Source organism: Ambystoma mexicanum, chromosome 5q, assembly GCF_040938575.1.
Source record: "Ambystoma mexicanum isolate Mex_15411 chromosome 5q, UKY_AmexF1_1, whole genome shotgun sequence".
In the NCBI taxonomy this organism is placed as follows: domain Eukaryota; kingdom Metazoa; phylum Chordata; class Amphibia; order Caudata; family Ambystomatidae; genus Ambystoma; species Ambystoma mexicanum.
In genome coordinates, this window is record NC_090933.1 from 1,055,091,074 (window position 1) to 1,055,109,787 (window position 18,714).

Sequence of the window (18,714 nt, forward strand, 5' to 3'; positions counted from 1 at the left end):
ACTGGGCAGAGGTTTTCAGGATGCCCTTAATGGGCCTACTCTCCTGGGGTTCCCCACTAAATTGCACTGTGCTTGGGTGCCCATACCCAGATGCCCGCCCCTCCATACCTGGGTGGTACTGGCCTATGAGCCCCATGCTTCTGGCTGGATAGTAATCTGCCATCCCTGTGGCCCGGTGCTCATGTGCGCCAGGGGACATAGGGGTGGCAGAGTCCAGGGACTGAGAGAGATAAAGGCCTCTGGTACTAGGGCTCATGAGGTTATGCTCAGGTGTTTCCCTTTCCCAGCGAACCTGGTCTCTATCCGCCCCTGCTCCCTGTTGCAATGCAAGAGCCTGCGCCTTCAGTTCCTCAGTTAAGGCCTTACTAGACTCTATCAGTCTCTCATACATCGCTACCTGTTGTTGGAGCCTATCATTGTGCTGGCAGAGAGCCTCATTCTCTCTCTGCGTTTCCTGATTGGTCCTGGAGCACTGGGCCAGTCTTTGCTGCAGGAGGGTTACCTCCTGAGCTGTGTCCCTATTGGCCTGCTCCTGTCTTGCCAGAGCCTCCTCCACCCTCCTGGTGTGCTCTAGCAAGTCCTGGTGTTCTTTTTGGAGGTCACCCAGTCCCTGGTGGGCCAGGTGATTTTCTTCCATTTTTCTTCTTAAGTGGCAGACTTCCTGGCCTAAGGTGTCCCTTTCCTGACCAAGAGCTTGAATTTGTGACGCCAGGTCGTCCCTTTGCCTTTGGAAGGCACCAGCTTTCTGGTGCTCCTGATCAAACTCTGCCTGGGTATCCAGGTCTTTCAGGATCAGTTTATTGCTCTCCTCTTTCTCTCTGTCTAGTTGGATTTGCGGGGTGGCTACCTGCTCTGTGCATGCCCTGTTGAAATTGATCTGTCGCTCCAGCTTTTTCTGGCTCTGCAGTAGGGAGTCCAAACTGTCTTGGCGTTCCTTCTGCAAAGCCGAATTCTGGTATCCTGGTCAGCCTTTTCCTGTTGCAGGATATCCATATCCTTCTTTATTTTAATGATGTGCTGTCTACTCTCATTTTCTGACTCCTGGCTTCTGTGCAGCCTCTGCTCAGAAGAGTCCAGATCAGATTGGGCCTTCTGTAATGCCAGCAGTTGCCTACTCGCCAGATCTTGGCCTTCAGCACATTTGTCCTGCATGGCTCCCATATGTAAATATAAATATGCCGCTACCCTGGCAATCTTGTGGTGCTCATCCTTGGCCTTAGGGGCCATATATAGTTCACTCAGGGCCACATGTAGGGGACCCTGATCTCCCCATATATCTGACCCTGTTTCAGTGATCTGGGGTGCGATTGCCTGCAACCAGACCGTCTGGTCCTGATGAGTCCACTCACCTCTCACAAATAGCTTATGTAAGAAGTGCTCTCTGGCTATTTTCATATCTACCAAGGTCGTCATTCTGGAATTTGAGTTCCTTCCTGACTTACAGAAGTTTGTATTTTATTTTTGCAAAACAGACCTTTTCCTTAGAGCGTTCCTTTGAGGAGTGCTTTACAGCGTAACACAGCGTGGTGATCCGACCGGATATGTGTATCTGGTCAGCTGGCACGCTGTATTAATCTGCACAAGTGATAGATCTAACCCAAACGTCCGGCTCGAGCCCCCAATTTGTAAGAGGATTCAATTCAACACTACAGCTAAATCAATGCCTAGTCTGGGATACTGAATGGAAGCCCTTATTGATATATCTTTATGTCCAGTTCATGAGTTCTGGATGACTACCCCTATATAACACCCCTCTCTTGGAATCCCCCTGACCCCACTGAGCCAAGAAGTAGTTCTGTTTTGCAAGTTTAAAAGGTTTATTTGATAATTTAAACAATATATATATATATATATCACACTTTATAATAAATTAATAATTGAATATCACACTTAATCTGAGCAGTAATCAATAATGGATAGTCCGGCACTAGCACACTTCTTTATAATCAACGAGGAGTGGTTATAGGATGGATACAATAGCAACAATACTTTTATGGTTTCAAATGGATGCAATGTGGAATGAAATGCAGTACAGAAAATAAGTTGATAGGATTTCAGCAAAAGACAATGTTAATCACTTTCTTGGACAATTCATCCCCCCTTAATGCAATGTAAGGAGATGAATAGAATGGGACTCAGTTCTTAGGAATGCAATCAAATAGAATTCAGTTCAATTCCCCCCCAGCAGCTTATACAACAGATAGGAGTTTTGAAACACAGACCCAAGTGCTTTGAATATGGTGACACTGCAGTGAGAAATATGCTGAAAATGCTTTTAATTCCCTTCAGGAGGTTCAGGGTGAGTGGTATCTAGTTAATATTAGTCCAGGCTCACTCTAGCAATAATTCAGGGATGGTTCTTAAGAGGCAAACAAATTTTTAGCAAGGAAAGAGATGACTGCTGATGGTTACACGTGGCTGGATTTTTAACCAAATCGCAAATCGCTGTAAAATTCGCGAGTGCGAGAATCGTGATTACGGAGAAAGTATAAGGAGTAGGAAGTCGGTTCTAGGCTCATTGAAAAGCTGAGATTCAAACGGTTCCAGAGATACGGACGATTAAATAAAGGTAGTTTTTTGGATTTGAAATTTTAAAAGTTCAAAGCGACAGGTTACAGCTTGCAGCTAGAAAATGACAGGTGACAGCTTTGCAAATGACAGGTGACAGTTAGGAGGCAGTTCTGGTTAGATTAAAATAGATTGAATTATATTATTTTAACTAAGAGATTGGTTCTGCACAGTTCTGCTAGGTACTCACAATATATTTAGAAATAGGCCTCGCCACGGATCTGGTCAGGTTTTGGACTGGACTCCGGTTCTGGTCTCGGCAGTTCACAGTGATCTGGGTCAGCTCTCTGGTTCTGCGAACAGCGGTCTAGGTCAGCTCTGCTCTGCTGGTCTAGCCTCTCTGGATTCTGGATACTGCTCTGCTTTCTGGGTACTGGTACAGGTTCTGGAGATTGATGGATTTGAAGTCTGGATCTCTGGATGTGAAGTTGTCGGTCAGCCTGCTCCGCGGCAAATGGAATTGAATGTCCTCTCTAGCTTCCAGTGGCTCTTTTTATGTCTTTTGAAAGTGGGTGTGTGTGCGGCATCACTAGCCAGCCCCTCTTTCAACTTGTCATTGGCCCAATTCTCCCCTCTCCCATGAATGGGGAAGGAACTGTGAGTCAGAGTGATGCTGTAGGTTTTATGGGTCAGAGGATCCTCCCCTGGTCAGTTTGCCCACAAATCTATATTTGATCAAAATACACATTTCTCAAATACATAGTGGTTTGTCATTGCATATACATATTACCTATCACATGAGGTAGTCTCTGTCCCAAATCTGCTCTTCCTGAGGGCTTGCATTCAGAAACGGCAACATTTTCGATTTTAGTGGGTTATGCAACCTTGGTTCTTCATTAAAAATTATACACATATACACGGCCTGTCCATACATACTCCAGTAAATTCCCATGTCTCTAGCTTAAACACAGAGTCAGTAGTATCCATAAATAGCAGGGTTTTGCCCCAGAACATCACACAACTTCCCAACGCGTCTTAAAACGTGCCCAGAAAATTCACAAGAATTATGGTATCATTTAAATAATTTTGACAAGTCCGCACTGTGAGTTATACATCTTTCTTAGAATCATATTCTAGCCGACAGGGGTGTGTCCTTTCAGGTCACATGGTGTAGAAACCAGTTTATCCAGTTTCTGCCAAGCTCAGAGGCCCTGCCCCTCCCAGCTTCTGCCAAGAGGAAGCTATTTTATGGCCACCCTAATAAACCATCTGCCTGGGCCCAGGACAAGCCTTTGTTCAACTCCCTGTAGCTGCTCCACCCCTAATCTAATCAGAGAGGTGACAACTCCTTTTGGCAAGGGGAAGAGTGGCTGAGCAGGTTTTAACTCATGTGGGGGTAGATGTCAGGCAGAATTCAGTTTCATTAAGCCAGGTTTCAGTTAAATGTCACTTTTTGTTCCCCAGTTTAAGTCAAGACAATTTTTACATATGCAGCTAGAATGCTGATTCTAAGTTCAAAACTATGATATTCCAACAGTGACAAACTATGTGACACTCAAAGTAGGTCACTCAGTTAATTTAAACATTTTCGATTTTTGGTAGTTTTAAATCCAGTTTCAGTTAGGCTGCTGCAGACCTGCAGAGCTCAACCAGTCTTGTTATGAACATTGTTTTGAGGCTCTTCAACATCCCAGATTTAGTATGCACACATACTTCATTCTGCCAGATGTCCGCTGGTGTTCAGTGAGATTTTTGGATATGTTGCAATGTTTGAAAATAGGCATTTTGAGCTGGCATTCAGGGAAACAAAAGGTGATTTTAAAGTGCGGTTTTTCCTTTGGCACACATTTCACTCATGGCACTCCGGCCCATCCTGCTTGCACTGGTGGGTGGCAAGTTAGGCAACCATTTTAGTGTGCACAAACTGCGTGGTTCTCCTATATTCTGGCGCACATGTGGGCTTTTTGGCCATCTTGGATTTTCTAAGCCCACAGCACCACATGTTGCAGCATGACAGCTCAAACGTGGGTCAGGACACCCAACAAGAGGCACAGCTCCACCTCACTGATGAGGCCCAACAAGGCTGAAACACGTGTATGGGGTTGCTGTTCGTACTCTTGTTCAGAAGAGAATTACCATAGCATTTCGGTGCTGGACTGCCCATGTGGGCGGGACAAAGACTGATATGCAAATGGATATTTCCCTTCTGTGAAAAGTGCAGTGAGCTAGGTTTCCTAGGGTCATCCAAACGTGGACCCCTTGCTCACTGTGCTCAGAGAGGCACAACTCCACCTCATTGATGATGCCCAACAAGGCTGAAACACGGATCTGGGGTTGATGTTGGTACTCTTGTTCAGAAGAGAATTGCTATAGTATTTCAGTAATGGACTGCCCGTGTGGGTGGGGCAAAGACTGATATGCAAATGAATATTTCCATACAGTGAGCTAAAGTGTGGCTGCGGACTCTCAAGTGGTTACCTTCACAAAGAATAGGTCATTTAGCTGTGTTCCTTCTCACAGAGGGGCACCTATGGACTATTTTTTGATTGCTTAAGAGACTTAGGCTTAGTCACCCTAAGTTTCCTAGGGTCATCCAGACCTGGACCCCTTGCGATTGTGCTCAGAGAGGCACAGCTCCACCTGACTGATGAGGCCCAACAAGGCTGAAACACGTGTCTGGGGTTGCTGTTGGTACTCTTGTTCAGAAGAGAATTGCCATAGCATTTCGGTGCATGGACGGCCCATGTGGGCAGGACAAAGACTGATATGCATATGGATATTTCCCTTCTGTGAAACGTACAGTGAGTTAAAGTGTGGCTGCAGACTCTCGAGTGGGTATCTTCTCAAAGAACATGTAATTCAGCTGTGTTACTTCTCGCACAGGGGTGCCTATGGACTACTTTTTGATTGTTTGAGGGACTGGACTTAGGTTTAGTCACCCTAACTTTCCTAGGGTCGTCCAGATGTGAACCCCTTGCTCACTGTGCTCAAAGAGGCAAAGCTCCACCTCACTGATGAGGCCCAACAAGACTGAAACAGGTGTCTGGGGTTGTTGTTGGTACTCTTGTTCAGAAGAGATTTGCCATAACATGTTGGTGATGGACTGCCCATGTGGGCGAGACAAAGACAGATATGCAAATGGTTATTTACCTTATGTGAAAAGTAAAGTGAGCTAAAGTGTGGCTGCGGTCTCTCGAGTGGGTACCTCCCAAAACACAGGTTATTTACCATGTCTGTTCTCACAGAGGGGTCGCCTATGGAGTATTTTTTAGTTCTGGGCACTGGTTTGCTATCTGGTGAGAGTCTCTCCATGTATCGAGATGGCCAGGGACAGCTTGTACTTATCCCTCCAGCAGTAGACTATCACATGTCCAAAAGTGATTGGAAACCAGTGTTGTTTTGGGAGTTTGTGTAAAATAATGGTAATCACATGGTATTGCAATATTGTGGCATCTTTATTACAATGAGTGCTATGGCTTGGGCTGCCTTTTTTAATTTCTTACCTTCCTTACAATACCTCTAAATATTGTGTTTTGGTGATTGTTCTGGTGGAGATGTTAACCTCCAACAGAGTGCTTTATATCACCTCTATTCCCACCGTTCACCTTTTCACATGAGACCAATTTTCTGTCCGGTGTGAACTGCTGGGGATGGGACGTGAGCAAGACAAGGACAGATTGAGTCCTTAACTGCCCTAACAGCAGCACAGAATTTCAAATGTCAGTTTGTTCTGGTCATGATGCAGCACTGAAGTGTGCACACTTTGTATAAAACATATGTACACTGTATTACCTATGACACGGTTAAAATATTAAGAAGTGTAGTGCTTGTTTGTTCATATCTATACTGTGTGCGGGTTAGGCTTTGACTTTCCATCAGCAACAAAATGAAACAATAAGAATAACGAAACACAACCAATAAACAAGGCCTTCCGAGATGAACGTAGAGGTCTACATTTAGTACTGTGAAATGTTTTTAAAAAGGTGAAATTAGTGGTGGATGGCAACGGGGGTCGGAGGTTTGAAACGTGGGGATTAACGTGGAGTGGGAATTGATACCCCTCGCTTACCTGTCTCCTAGGCCATTCAGACTGCAAGAAGACGTACATACTACATTGCCTATGACACCAGTCTGCTTGCTTTAACTCTAGTTCTGCAATAAAATCAAATACAGGGCCCATTCCAATTGGCGGAGGAGGTCAGTGACATCTTAACCACCTTTGGGGCCCTGTGCACGGACATCTTTGGGGCCCCCTCCACCAATCCAAAGGAATTCAGTGATCAAGAATATCTGGTCACACCCCCGACCCCTTCGTCGCAATCACAACCTATAGGTTGATATAATTCCTTGCAGTTTTCCAAATCAGCATGTTTACTCCCTTGAAGTCCCCGTACCCTCTTTATCCGTGCTCTAATCAGAATGATAAACAAGTAGCATTTGAAGGTCAACATTAGCAGTCTACGAAGAGGTTGCTTTTGTTCTAGTATAGAAACAGTATACTTTTTATCAATAGCTTCCAGCAAGGTATGCTGCCTGTAATATTAATGCAGGACCATATGTAAAAGGTACATATAACCCAGAATAGAGACAAAACTCACATTAGCTGCGTCCCAGAATGCAAAATGGCTCAAGCATGGATAGACGAGACCAATTGGAAGGAAGGAGAAAGTTACACATACCATAACATGGATAGTGGAGGCAGATTGGAAACTACCAGGAAGGTTTCTGTATGCCGACAGACTGAGAAAAGAAGTGGGATATGGTTTTCAAATCAGTGCTCTAATCGTTACCTTCCGCCCCTCCCCTGCACTTGCGCGATCTGAAGGTAACCGGCCTAGTAAGATCATTGTCTCTGTCTTCCTTCTGTCCCCCCCCTTGCCTCGTCGCACCTTGAAACACTTGTGCATACGCACGTTATAAATGCCATATCATATCATATCATATCAAATAGTGTTGCCATTAGAGATCAGAGGAACAAGTGCCTGTGGTGTGCAATATATCAATACTCACTATTATAGTGTAAGCAACACCATAGTGAAACCATGAATGAGGCTTTTATGAAGATCATACCCTGAGAAGGAAATCGCTCTGAAGGGCTGACAATTTTCAAAGGATTAGGGACTGGCAATTTTGAAAGGTTAGGCAATACAAGATTAAATGAGATGCCCAGGACTCCACATTGTTAATGGGGTGGATATGTGCCAACTCTGCAATTTCTGCATTTGCACAATTTCTTTTCTAGTTCTTATAATGAACTTAAACAATCTAATTTTATAAAACTGACTTTGAAAGTACACAAATCACATTACCAAACATGACCATTTAAAAAAATACATATTATGGAAGGGTGTTACGCAAAATGGGAATGATTCTAGATTAATTCTCTACATCATCAAGGGAAGTATATAAGTACAAGCATACCAATCGATGTTATTTAACACATTTAATCTGGGTTTTTCTTTCGTATTTTAAAGCTTTAAATACATCCAAAACAATGTCTTGTGACATTGTCATTTATAAACGTGCATAAAAACCTTTGAGTTTTACAAAAAAGCTAACCGTTTTTTTGTGTCAAACGAGCAGACCTTAAAATATGCTTGCCCGAGGCCTGCAACATCTGGTCCGCTGTCTTCTGTCTACCATCCCTTCCAGTCAAATGGCGTACATAAGAAGAAAGATCAACGAATGGGCTAAACAATACCACTGCATGCACAAAGGAAAACCTCACAGAAGACAGTACAGTAATGTAAGAGATACTAGATGATTTGACCAGGATCACTGTGTCGTTTGCTGACAAAGTCAGGATAGAAGCATGAACATTTTGTTCCACAGTCTTGAATCTGGATACTTATTCACCTCTTGGACTAACAGTTTTTGCTCGTCATTGGAGGTGATTGCCTAGGTTTTACAACACCCGATCTGAACAAACCAATGTCTAGACCTCCACCATACAGATGATATGTTCGTTTTTATAGCAACCCCTATCTGGTGCAGGCACATTGCTGATAATAGCACCTGTTGTGCTGTAAAACCAGGTACATATGCAGGCAGGTTTATAAACTTCAAACATTGGAAAGGCTCAGCCAGCTTTGCTAGAATGTGCTCTTCTAATCTTGCATATGAACACATATCTCTGCAATGAGTGCTTACTGAGCTAACAGCTAAACTATTGCATTTCAACTTTAGCTATTTCCCACAGGAAGGAAAGAATGCTACAGAGTTGTGCCGTTAGGAACACACAGTGTATGTGTTGATATTGATATTGATATTTTATTTCTATCGCGTTCGTATACAAGTGTTTCAGAGCGTGACAAGGCAGGGCAGAACAAAACAACGATCTTACTAGGCCCAGTGACATTGAGAATGCACAAGTGCATGGGAGAGGGGGAGGGGAAAAGTGCATGGGAGAGGGGAGAAGTTGAGAGTGCGGCGCAAAGGAGAAACAGATAAATAATAGTAAATAAATAAATAATAAAGGCAACAGACAGTGGTGGTGCAGCCAGCAATTGGCAAGTGCTGGGATTAAGGCTGCAGACAGGGTAGGTTTGATAAGTGCAGGAAGAAAAAAGAGGGGGCTGTATGGGTACAGATACAGACCCCAGTGCAAGGGGAGGCCCGGAGGCAGTGCGGAAGGGTGGCAGGCAGGGCCGGTCTTTGCGTCAGGCAGCCCAGGCGGCTGCCTGATGTCAGTCAGCCTCTAGGGGGCGCTGCACCAGCAGTCCACAGTGCTAGATAGAATACACGTGTAACACGTTAGTTTCCTAACATTTTAAAAATGAATGTGCCTGATAATTTTTATAATGTTAGGAAACAAACGTGTTACATGTGTATTCTACCACTGGCACTGCTGCAGGCTGCAGCCTCGGCCCTCAGGCAGAGCAATGCTAGAATACACGTGTAACACGTTAATTTCCTAACATTATAAAAGTGAATGTGCTTGTTCATTTTTATAATGTTAGGAAACTAACGTTTTACACATGTATTCTACCACTGGCACTGCTGCAGGCTGTGACCTCGGCAGTTTCTAGTCCATTTGGTGGCCAGGGCGAAAAATTAGGAATGCGCCCCCCCCACACTCCATCCCATGCGCCCCTCCCACCGCACCCCGCGCTCCACTCCCGCCGCACCCCACGCACCACTCCCACTGCACCCTGCGCACCCTTCCCAAACTACACCGTTAAGGAACTCCTACCCAAAGTCAAACAGTCCGTCACACAAGGAATGACTTGCCATTTGCAACGGTGGGCCACTTTTTCACTGGTACCCAAGACAATTTTATGCCCCAGTCCCACTTAGGCTGCAGATAAGGAGGACTGGGCACACCAACCAAGAGACCATGAATATGGCACAGGATGCAGTATAAACAACCAACAAAGAACACAATATGCTGAGGGGGTTTGGAGGCAACCTAAGCCAAATGGGCAATGGCAAGGAGACACCTGAACCCAATAAACAATCACTTTAACATTCTTTGAATGGGAATCAAGGGTTATTCTTTGATACAGTAAAGTCTTGACTGTTGTAAGGATACATGGACCAGGATTATTTATTCATGCAATGTTTGTCGGGTACCTGCATATTTATTTATTTATGCAATGTGTGTCGGATACAGGTATCCGACACACATTGCATAAATAAATAAATTATCCATCTCCATGTACCCGACAAACATTGCATAAATAAATAAATAAACCGGTTCCTAGCTTAAAGAATATTTACTCAGCAACACTCATCAAAACTATTGTCCGCATAGTGAAGTAACTCATCACCAGTGCCATGGAAGTGGTTTAAAGTGTAATTGATATATAGTTTTGAAAAGAAGCGGCATGAAAGAAATAGCGCTGCTTTAAATTTTTATTTTGGCCATTTTCTGGGCTTCCAGGCATGCACCATGGGCCCAAACGGGTCTCCGATTGTATTGTATTGGGGCCCATGACCGTCCCTGCAAGGCACGCACACTCCCCACAGCCCACTGCACCTCCCCTTCCATCCCAATGCCAGCACGAACCCATTTAGTGACTAATGGTCCACCATTAGCAGTTTCCTGCCGGCATTGTGATGGAAGGGGCTGGTCTTAGCTGCAGGGGGACATAAAGTGTTTTTATTGGTGTGCTTATGCCCCCACCCCAAGTGGTGCAAAAGGGTTTATAGTGATAACACCGAAAACAAAAACTTCGAAAGTCAAAATCTCGAGAAAAAAAACGTCGAAAAAAAAGTCACATTTTTTTTATTACTTTTTTTTTTAAATGGGGATTTCCCCCAACTCCCCCTTTTTTTCCTTTTTTTTTACATGCTAGTGCCAAAAAAAATGTAAATAAAACAATACATTATTCGACTTTTTTTTTTGACGTTATTGTTTTTGAGATTTTGACTTTCGCTTTTTTGTTTTCGATATTATGACTGCACACCGTGCAAAAGTGGTCAGAGGGAGCCTCTGACTTCTGTAATGTCACGTAGTACTTTTGTACTACGTCACATTAGTCGGAAGGGGCAGCGCCAGCACCTGACCTGCGGAACTATCCCCACGTCAATGTGCCGCCCCACAAACTAGGGAATTCCATCCCCTCCAGATGCTCCAGGGACCGGGGCAATAGCGTCCCCCGGGGCTATTGCGCCCCGGGCAGTTGCCTGCCTTGTCCGGGCCAAGAAACAGGTCTGGCCTCGGCCCTCACGCAGGGCAGGGCAATTGGCAAATAAATTAGCAACATTTGTTGCTTTATTACCTTCCCCCGGCCCCGGGTGGCACCGGCGCTGCTGGCGCCAGCCAGGCCCATGGGCGCACGTGCGGTGTGCCCTCCTCCAGGCTATGGGCGCGCACTGACACTGAAGTGTGGATCGATTAGGGCTGGCTGGTGTTGTCGGCCCCGGCCATTACAGAAAAGAGGAGCGAGTGGGTCACTAAATCCTGAAGTTGTTCCCATCACAAGCACACACTGCCAAGCAGCAGCAAAATCAGCAAATACAAACAGTTGCTGCATCCTGCCCTCGCTGATTGGCCTTGTTTCAGGAAACCCAGCAGTAACTACAGCCTGCTGAGGCAAGCACACTTCTTTACTCCTGCTCCCGTCCTCGCAGCTAAGGCCTATTGCTGCATAGGCGTTTTATTAATTTTAATTTTAAAATGGTATTGCGGAGATGACTGGGCCATCCAAGAACAGCCTCTGGAGGCCACAAAGCTAGACACTTTTGTCAAGGCTCAAGTAGTCATGAAAAAGGAAGGGAGCACTGGTGGTGGACTCTCCTCAGGAGTTCAAAAGGCTGGTTCTCGGAAGACCTGGGCAGAGTGTCACCGTCAGCAGATCTTAGACAGTTGCACGTTCCAGCGGTGTTGGATTGGTCGGTCCGTTGGCTGGGCCGGTACCACGCTTGGGCCAGTTTGGGGCTTACTACGCCCGCAAGTTCCCGCTCCCAAGCATATTGTTCATCGTTCCCTCTTTCCTGGGCATGCACTGCTGACTTTATTTTAGTGCAAAGGTTTCATACATTTCACTGTTCGCTCAGACTTGTCTTATACTCTTCTTTGTCATTGTGCTTCTTTTGTTTGGAATAGCAATCACGCTAGTCTAACGAGATAAACAAACACCTACACGAACGCGCCTTGTGAATGATGGTGTGAAGGATGGATGCAGGCGCTGGACCAAAAGCTGAGCGAAGTCTGCACAGCAGCTGGCTTGGGAAAGCGACTCAGCAACTACAGTAGAAACCGTCTCTGTGGACAGTTAGCCCGTCTTGCGTATAATGCAAATACCCAAACTTGTAGGATGCATGCTTCACTTTCTTTGTTCCATTGGGGGCGACATGCTGTAGCATCAATTCATGGCCTTTAAAATACCCTGAACGGTGCAGCTTCTGATCTCCTTTAACACAAATGCTGGGAAATTGCCATGACTAGCTAACGCCACATTAATCCAAGCCAGGTCTGTAAAGAATGGTTCAAGTGTTGGGGAATCACCTGCTCACACTGTCGTGTGACAAACCAGTGCGCAAAAGATGTTTCAGAGCGTGGGGCTCTTGATGCCACCCATTTCTGCATTTGATACACCAGCAGCTAAACACACCCTGGGGAGGCAGTTCCTTCTGCATAGTCCATTTCTCTCCCAAGCTCGGGACAATGTTCTTTACTATAATGGAGAATGTGAAAAAGCGCAGGGCTGCAAGGCTGGGGGGTGAGGGGTGAGGGTGGAGGGCAAAGCGCATTACACTTGGGGTACACTGGAGATGCTTCCCCTGATACCCGCAGTAATCCAAGTCCCTTGAAATGAAATTCGTCTATACACTGCACAGTGTGCAAGGGCCGCTGTTATTCAAGCAGCACGCGACTAGTAATTTGCAAAAAGTAAACTTAACGAGTCCCAAGAAAAGGCCATCTTCCACCCTTTAAGAATGTTATTGTTTTTGTTTTTATGTTGGGATGGTAGACATCGTTTTTCTTTGCAATCTTACAGTTTCATGGTGCTGTCGGGAGCTAAAATGAGTGATCACGAAGGAAACATTTCAGACTTTTGAGAGTTCACAAGCATGAGAAAAACAAACCCCAATACTCGAACTGCCATTTCTCTGCCGCGGTAATGCACTGCAGTGTGTTTCAATGTAAAGTCCACATTGTAATGTCATAATTTTAGAACGCCACCTCTCCAACATTAACATAGGGAGCTATGTTGAATTGTACATGCATGTTAACTCTCTGCATATGTTTAAAGTAGACTTTACCACTCACATGGAGTAGTGATATTGTTTACGTGTGTCCCTCCTAAATATATTTAACTTCCTGTGAAATATTTGATGCAATACATCTTGCATAAATGCATGTATTTTAATGCTGAGATAGACGGGCTTGTACAGCTATCGGTGGGTATGTTGCTGGTGCTTGTTCTTGGAGGTTTGAGTAACACTGTTCAAGACCAGTTCATCACCTTTTAAGAGCATCTAAATGTTTGAGGTCATACGAATGACATTAGTGTAGATCTGAAATTGTCGATTCTCTGACCTGAGTCACAGCAGCAAACTGGTCATTGTTACTAGAAATTAAGAGCAAAAACAGACCAACATAACCAGGCTTGTTCAGGTTTGACCCTCTTATTGCTGTTTTGTGAGGTTCATGAAATTCGGCAGATGCCAGCATTGACAATTTTGTTAACTCATAGTCCCCACTCCCGCTGCTCAGCCCATGACACATGCATGAGATCACAGGTCAGGGGAGGAGGGGCGCCAACGATGCTTCCCGCCTGGGGTGCAATATGTTGTAAGACCGGCCCTGGCGGCAGGGTGAGCAGGTACCTGGGCTCAAAGGACAGAGGGTGGCCAGTTGCATGGTGCCAAGAGAACAGATCAGCAGGGGAGAGGGGGAGCGAAGGCAGAAGCAAAGAGGAAGGTCTTGAGGTGCTTCCGGAACCAGAGATGGTTCTCCTCAAATTTTAGAGTGGCAGGGAGGCTGTTCCAGAGGGAGGCCCCAGCCTAAGACGGAGATCTACCCACAGCTTGTTTCTTTGAAAAAACGACTGACCGTCAGGGAGTTACAGGTAAAGGAGCAACAAGCTCGAGACAGGATGTATTTGCGGAGGGAAAGCTGAAGGTATTTTGGACCCAAGCCCCAGAAAGCCTTGTGGACAATGCAGAGGGTTTTGAATTTAATCCTTGCATCCACTGGGAGCCAATGGAGAGATTTCAGAGCTGGAGAGATACGATCCCAGGGCTTGAGGCCAAGGACAAGTCTCACACTCCTGTTCTGGATTAGTTGCAGAGGGCGGAGAGTAGAGGCAGGTAGATTTAGAAAGAGGCTGTTACAATAGTCCAACCTAGAGAGACCCACAGCTTGAGAGAGCATGAGCTTCTGGGGAAAGGAGAGAAAAGGCAGAATACCTCTGAGCAGGTGCAGTAGGAAGTTTGACTTTTTAGAGACATCAGAGATGTGGGCGGAGAAGGAATGTGTGGAGTCAAAGATGAATTTGAGGTTCTTAGCCTCGCAGGTGGGGGTAGGAGGAGGGCCAAGGGAGGTTGGCCAGAGAGTGAGGGGAAAGGATGGTGAAGGTGCGCTGATGAGGAGGATCTCTGTCTTGCTGTCATTCAGACAAAGATCATTGGCGGCACACCAATCTTGAATGGCAGTTAGGCAATCAGAGATGAGAGAGGAGGTGGCAGAGGGCAGCCTGAAAATGAGTTGAGTGTCGTCAGCGTAGCACTGGACATTTGAGCAGAAAATGGCAATGCAGTGGCCGAGAGTTGCCAGGTATTGGTTGAAATGCCAGGGCGAGGGGTTAAACCCCTGGGGAACACCACATGTAGAGAGGATGATAGGAAGGACCCAAGTTGGACCTGGGAGGGTCGAGGTCAACCAGGCCAGAGCCTGATCAGTGATACCCAGGTTATCACGGAGACGGTTGAGCAGGATGGTATAATTGATAGCATCGAAGGCAGAAGAGAGATCGAGGAGGATGAGGACAGAGGGAATGTTAGAGTCAAGGTTGGAGAGCAGATCTTCACGGATGTTCAGGAGAGCAGTTTCCGTGCTTCTCGCAGCTCTGAAGCCAGACTGGTGGTCATGGATGTATACCAAAGTTAACATAGAAGGCATTACATGATGAATTGATGAAGGCAGAATGTTCTTGTCCAAACAGACAGGCAATGGGTTTAGAACTTCAGCAGCACGCCATAAAATATCATGGAATCTTACGTCTTTAGATCAAGCAGCCTTGGGGGGGCCCTGGGCAAGTGCCCCTTTTGCCCTCCCATAAAAACGTCTCTGGAAGTGGTAATGAACTCAGGTGTCGTGACTGCTTCTCATTTGTGAAGATCCATATGGTATACACGCGGCAATCCAAAGCCATGCAAGGGAAGCATGCAGAAGCACAGGTGGTTTTTAGCACATCCCGATAGGTCACCATGCATTCAGTTTGGAAAAAACTTTGCATATAGGCAGTAAACTTTCCATCTAGAGCCTCACTGTGGAGATGTCGCGGTAGGTCTCTGCAGCTCGGGCCTCTTTTGTGTGGTAATTATCTCATAGGAGAAGGGTTGGGTTGCTAACCATTATTTCCAGGTTCTCCTTTACTTGCTAGTCCAAGCCTGTTTACAGCCGCCGGTGATGTACAGCAGGATCCGCTGGAATTGTGCTATAACGCGCCTCTGGTTCAAAGTGGAGAGCAGAGGCAGCACAGCAGCTAACAGGGAAAGATGTATTTGCAACCTTTAAAACCAGCACGACTCCAGCGTCAATGTGTCAGGAGCCATGCTGCAGAAAGCTTTGCTGGAATCCATTGGAAAAGGCTTACCTTCAAAGGTGACCTTACAGTGCACTGTCATAAAATATGGCCAGAATTCTTTTTAATACAGAAAAGAAAAGGCAAGTGTCTACATGGCCCACACTTGATGGACTTGTGGATGAAGCATGTGCCTCACTTAGATGAAGTTGCGAACATTAGCCTTAGCCGCATGTAGATAGAAATGCAAATGTTAGCATGCCCCACACTTGGGTGGAGCTGTGAACATTGGCCTGAATCACATCTAGATAGAAATGCGAATGTAAATGTTAGCATGCCCCACTCGTGTGTCACTGTGTACCCTGCTTTCCTGTTCCTCATGCTGTTGCTATATCCCTAGGCCCTCCTGTCGCTGTAAGCCCAGCCCCCTGTCACTTTGTGTCCGTGTTGTGGCTGTGTTCCCTGCCATCCTGTTCACGTGCCTGGTCTCGGGCGCTTTAAAGATAACCATCATATCACTTCACTAAGCTTACTCCCTTTTCCCCTCAATCGCACAACTAGAACACAGATATTCCCCTGACAAATTCGGCCTAGCTGTTCACATACGAATACGACCCCATGAACACCATCACCCTAATAAAACTCAGCTAGCCGAGCACATTCCGGCCTACTTGCTCACATAAGCGTCCCTCAGGCCTTCCGCAGCCAGAACCCAGTCTGGACGTCCACCCACCAGACTGCACACATCCAACGGACCTCTCCAGCACCACACCTAAACGCTAGCACACAGCTACCACTCGGCAATTACACCAGCTGTACACTTATCTGGTGCACCCACGCACCCTACGACACTATCCCTCTCTACTGACCAGAACTACGATCCCCGAGGGCGTTGAACCTACCAGCGCTTTGAGGTCATACCAATGATATATAGAGCGCTTTATAAATGCCAAGTAACATAACATAACATAACATATGTCAACCTATAGCTCAAAAGTTGTATCTTCAGTGATGGTAATTTACGTTGAGCAGTTACTAATGTGTTTAATTGATGCATTGCAGGCATATGCATTTTCGAACGTCTACCGAGCATCTATAGAAAATGCTCTTTGATTTGAAGTTGCAACTGGAAACTGGTAATGGGTGTCTGCTGGACGTTGGCTACTGGTGTCTAATGGTGTCTGTTATTTTTATTGTTACTGAATCAAGCAGTCGTGTTTTCTAAGTGGTCTTACGTCATGGTCAGCATGCTGTAAGAAACTAAAGGAAGTTCCCAACACTTTTCTTTCATTGCCTCAGAACATGCTGCACAAAGACCTTACACAATATACGTCTACATACAATACTCAGTGTACGCGATGCAAACAGTGCAGACTCTATTTTCTGCCTGTGTCTGACGGCACTAAGCACCAAATACAAATAGTTCACATGAAAAGAATGTGCAAGGCCAGCCCTATTGCCCCTTTTAATACTGGTTATTAGGAGATTTTTTTTCTGCCCCAGAACACTTCCTTTTTTGTTCAATTAAAGCTATTCTTGAAATATTTTTTTTATAAAATTTAAAACCTTGTTTCATCGCAACATCATTGTGTATTAAACGTATGTTAGAATTCAGGCATTATTTTGTTTTTTGGGGGTTTTCTGTTTCTGAATTATCCTTACAGGTAAACCTCTTCTTATAATCTTGCACCTGGAGATGGGTGATTGTTTGAAAAGTGATCGTTTGCTGGGATGCGTGATCCCATTGAAGTTTATGGGGGGCCTCTGGCTTGATGGGAGAGGAAAATGAGTCCAAACGAGGGGACAATCAAACGGTGTGAGGGAAGGCCGGCGTGGAGATTTTCGGGAAGAGGGAATTCGATGTGGTCCGGCTGGGATGGCCCTTTGCACGTTACTACGTTCCATTTTTGATTGATGGGTCACCAACCCTATCTGCATTGCATAAAGCTCTCAGGGGCTGCCATAGTAACGCCACCGGAGCAGCACATGGCTCTCACGTGATGCCAGGAAAGAAAGGGGGCTTATTTCCACAGGCTCTCTGGCGGAAACGTCTTTTTAACTCATCAACATAGCAAACTAATGAACACATTTGTACAAATAGTTGTTTCATTTAGATGTACTCACTTTAACACTCCCGGTGCATAATCTGAACTCGTATTGCAACCATAATGTGTTCTATCCACATTTGTCCCTGCAATGCACATTTTTGTTATTTCACATTACATAATGAAATATGGAATTACAAGCACATTATCATAGCTGTTAGGATCAAACATGCATCTGACCTATCGATAATAATCACATAGTTGTCAGAAAGCATTAGAATTGAAATTCAAATCAAAATCATGGCCTCTCACACAATCTCTCGTATATGGTACAGTGATAGAAATAATAAAAAGCCACAAAACCACATAGCAATAGTGGATTTGCATATCGATACCAAACCAAATACTCGCAGGTATATTCTATTGAAGGTGACCGTGGGAGTCGGGGCCGGGGGGAGGGGGCTGCTGCGCCAGAGGGAAGGAAGAAATCCTTTAATAGCACATCAGTGGAGAAAGGATTAAAGACTTGTCTACTTTTCACAGCGTTTACACTTCCCCCCGGTCTTTCTGTACTGTGTTTTGTGTTGGGCGTTGGCTATATGCAGTGTGATCTCACCACTTATAAACATTTCTAATACGTGCTTTAATTAAGATATTATTTTTCTCATGTTCTTGCATTATATCTTGAATCAGAAAACTTTGTCTTGCCAACTCAAATAGTTTGCCTCGCCAGCATGAGTTTCGTGCTTCCGTGTTTTAAGCAATGGTTTTCGAAATTGTATTTATTTCCAATATGATTGTGGAGTAACATTGCTATGGTGTCCAGGTGTGTTGTGGAGGGGTGGTGTGAAATGATGGGGTGCTTTGTTCTATGAAGTTGTGGTGTGGTAGTAAAGACTGGTAGTGGTGTGGTGTGCTGGGGTGTAGGTTTATATTTGTGTATAGGGGTGCAGTGGTTTGGAGTG

The 18,714-nt window shown here is 45.3% G+C and overlaps 1 protein-coding gene across 3 annotated transcripts in view; it reads left to right on the top strand.

Moving 5' to 3' along the window:
• DEPTOR (DEP domain containing MTOR interacting protein) overlaps positions 1–18,714 on the top strand; it is a 943,485-nt gene that overhangs the window by 736,234 nt on the left and 188,537 nt on the right. The gene's annotated exons all lie outside the window — the stretch shown is intronic.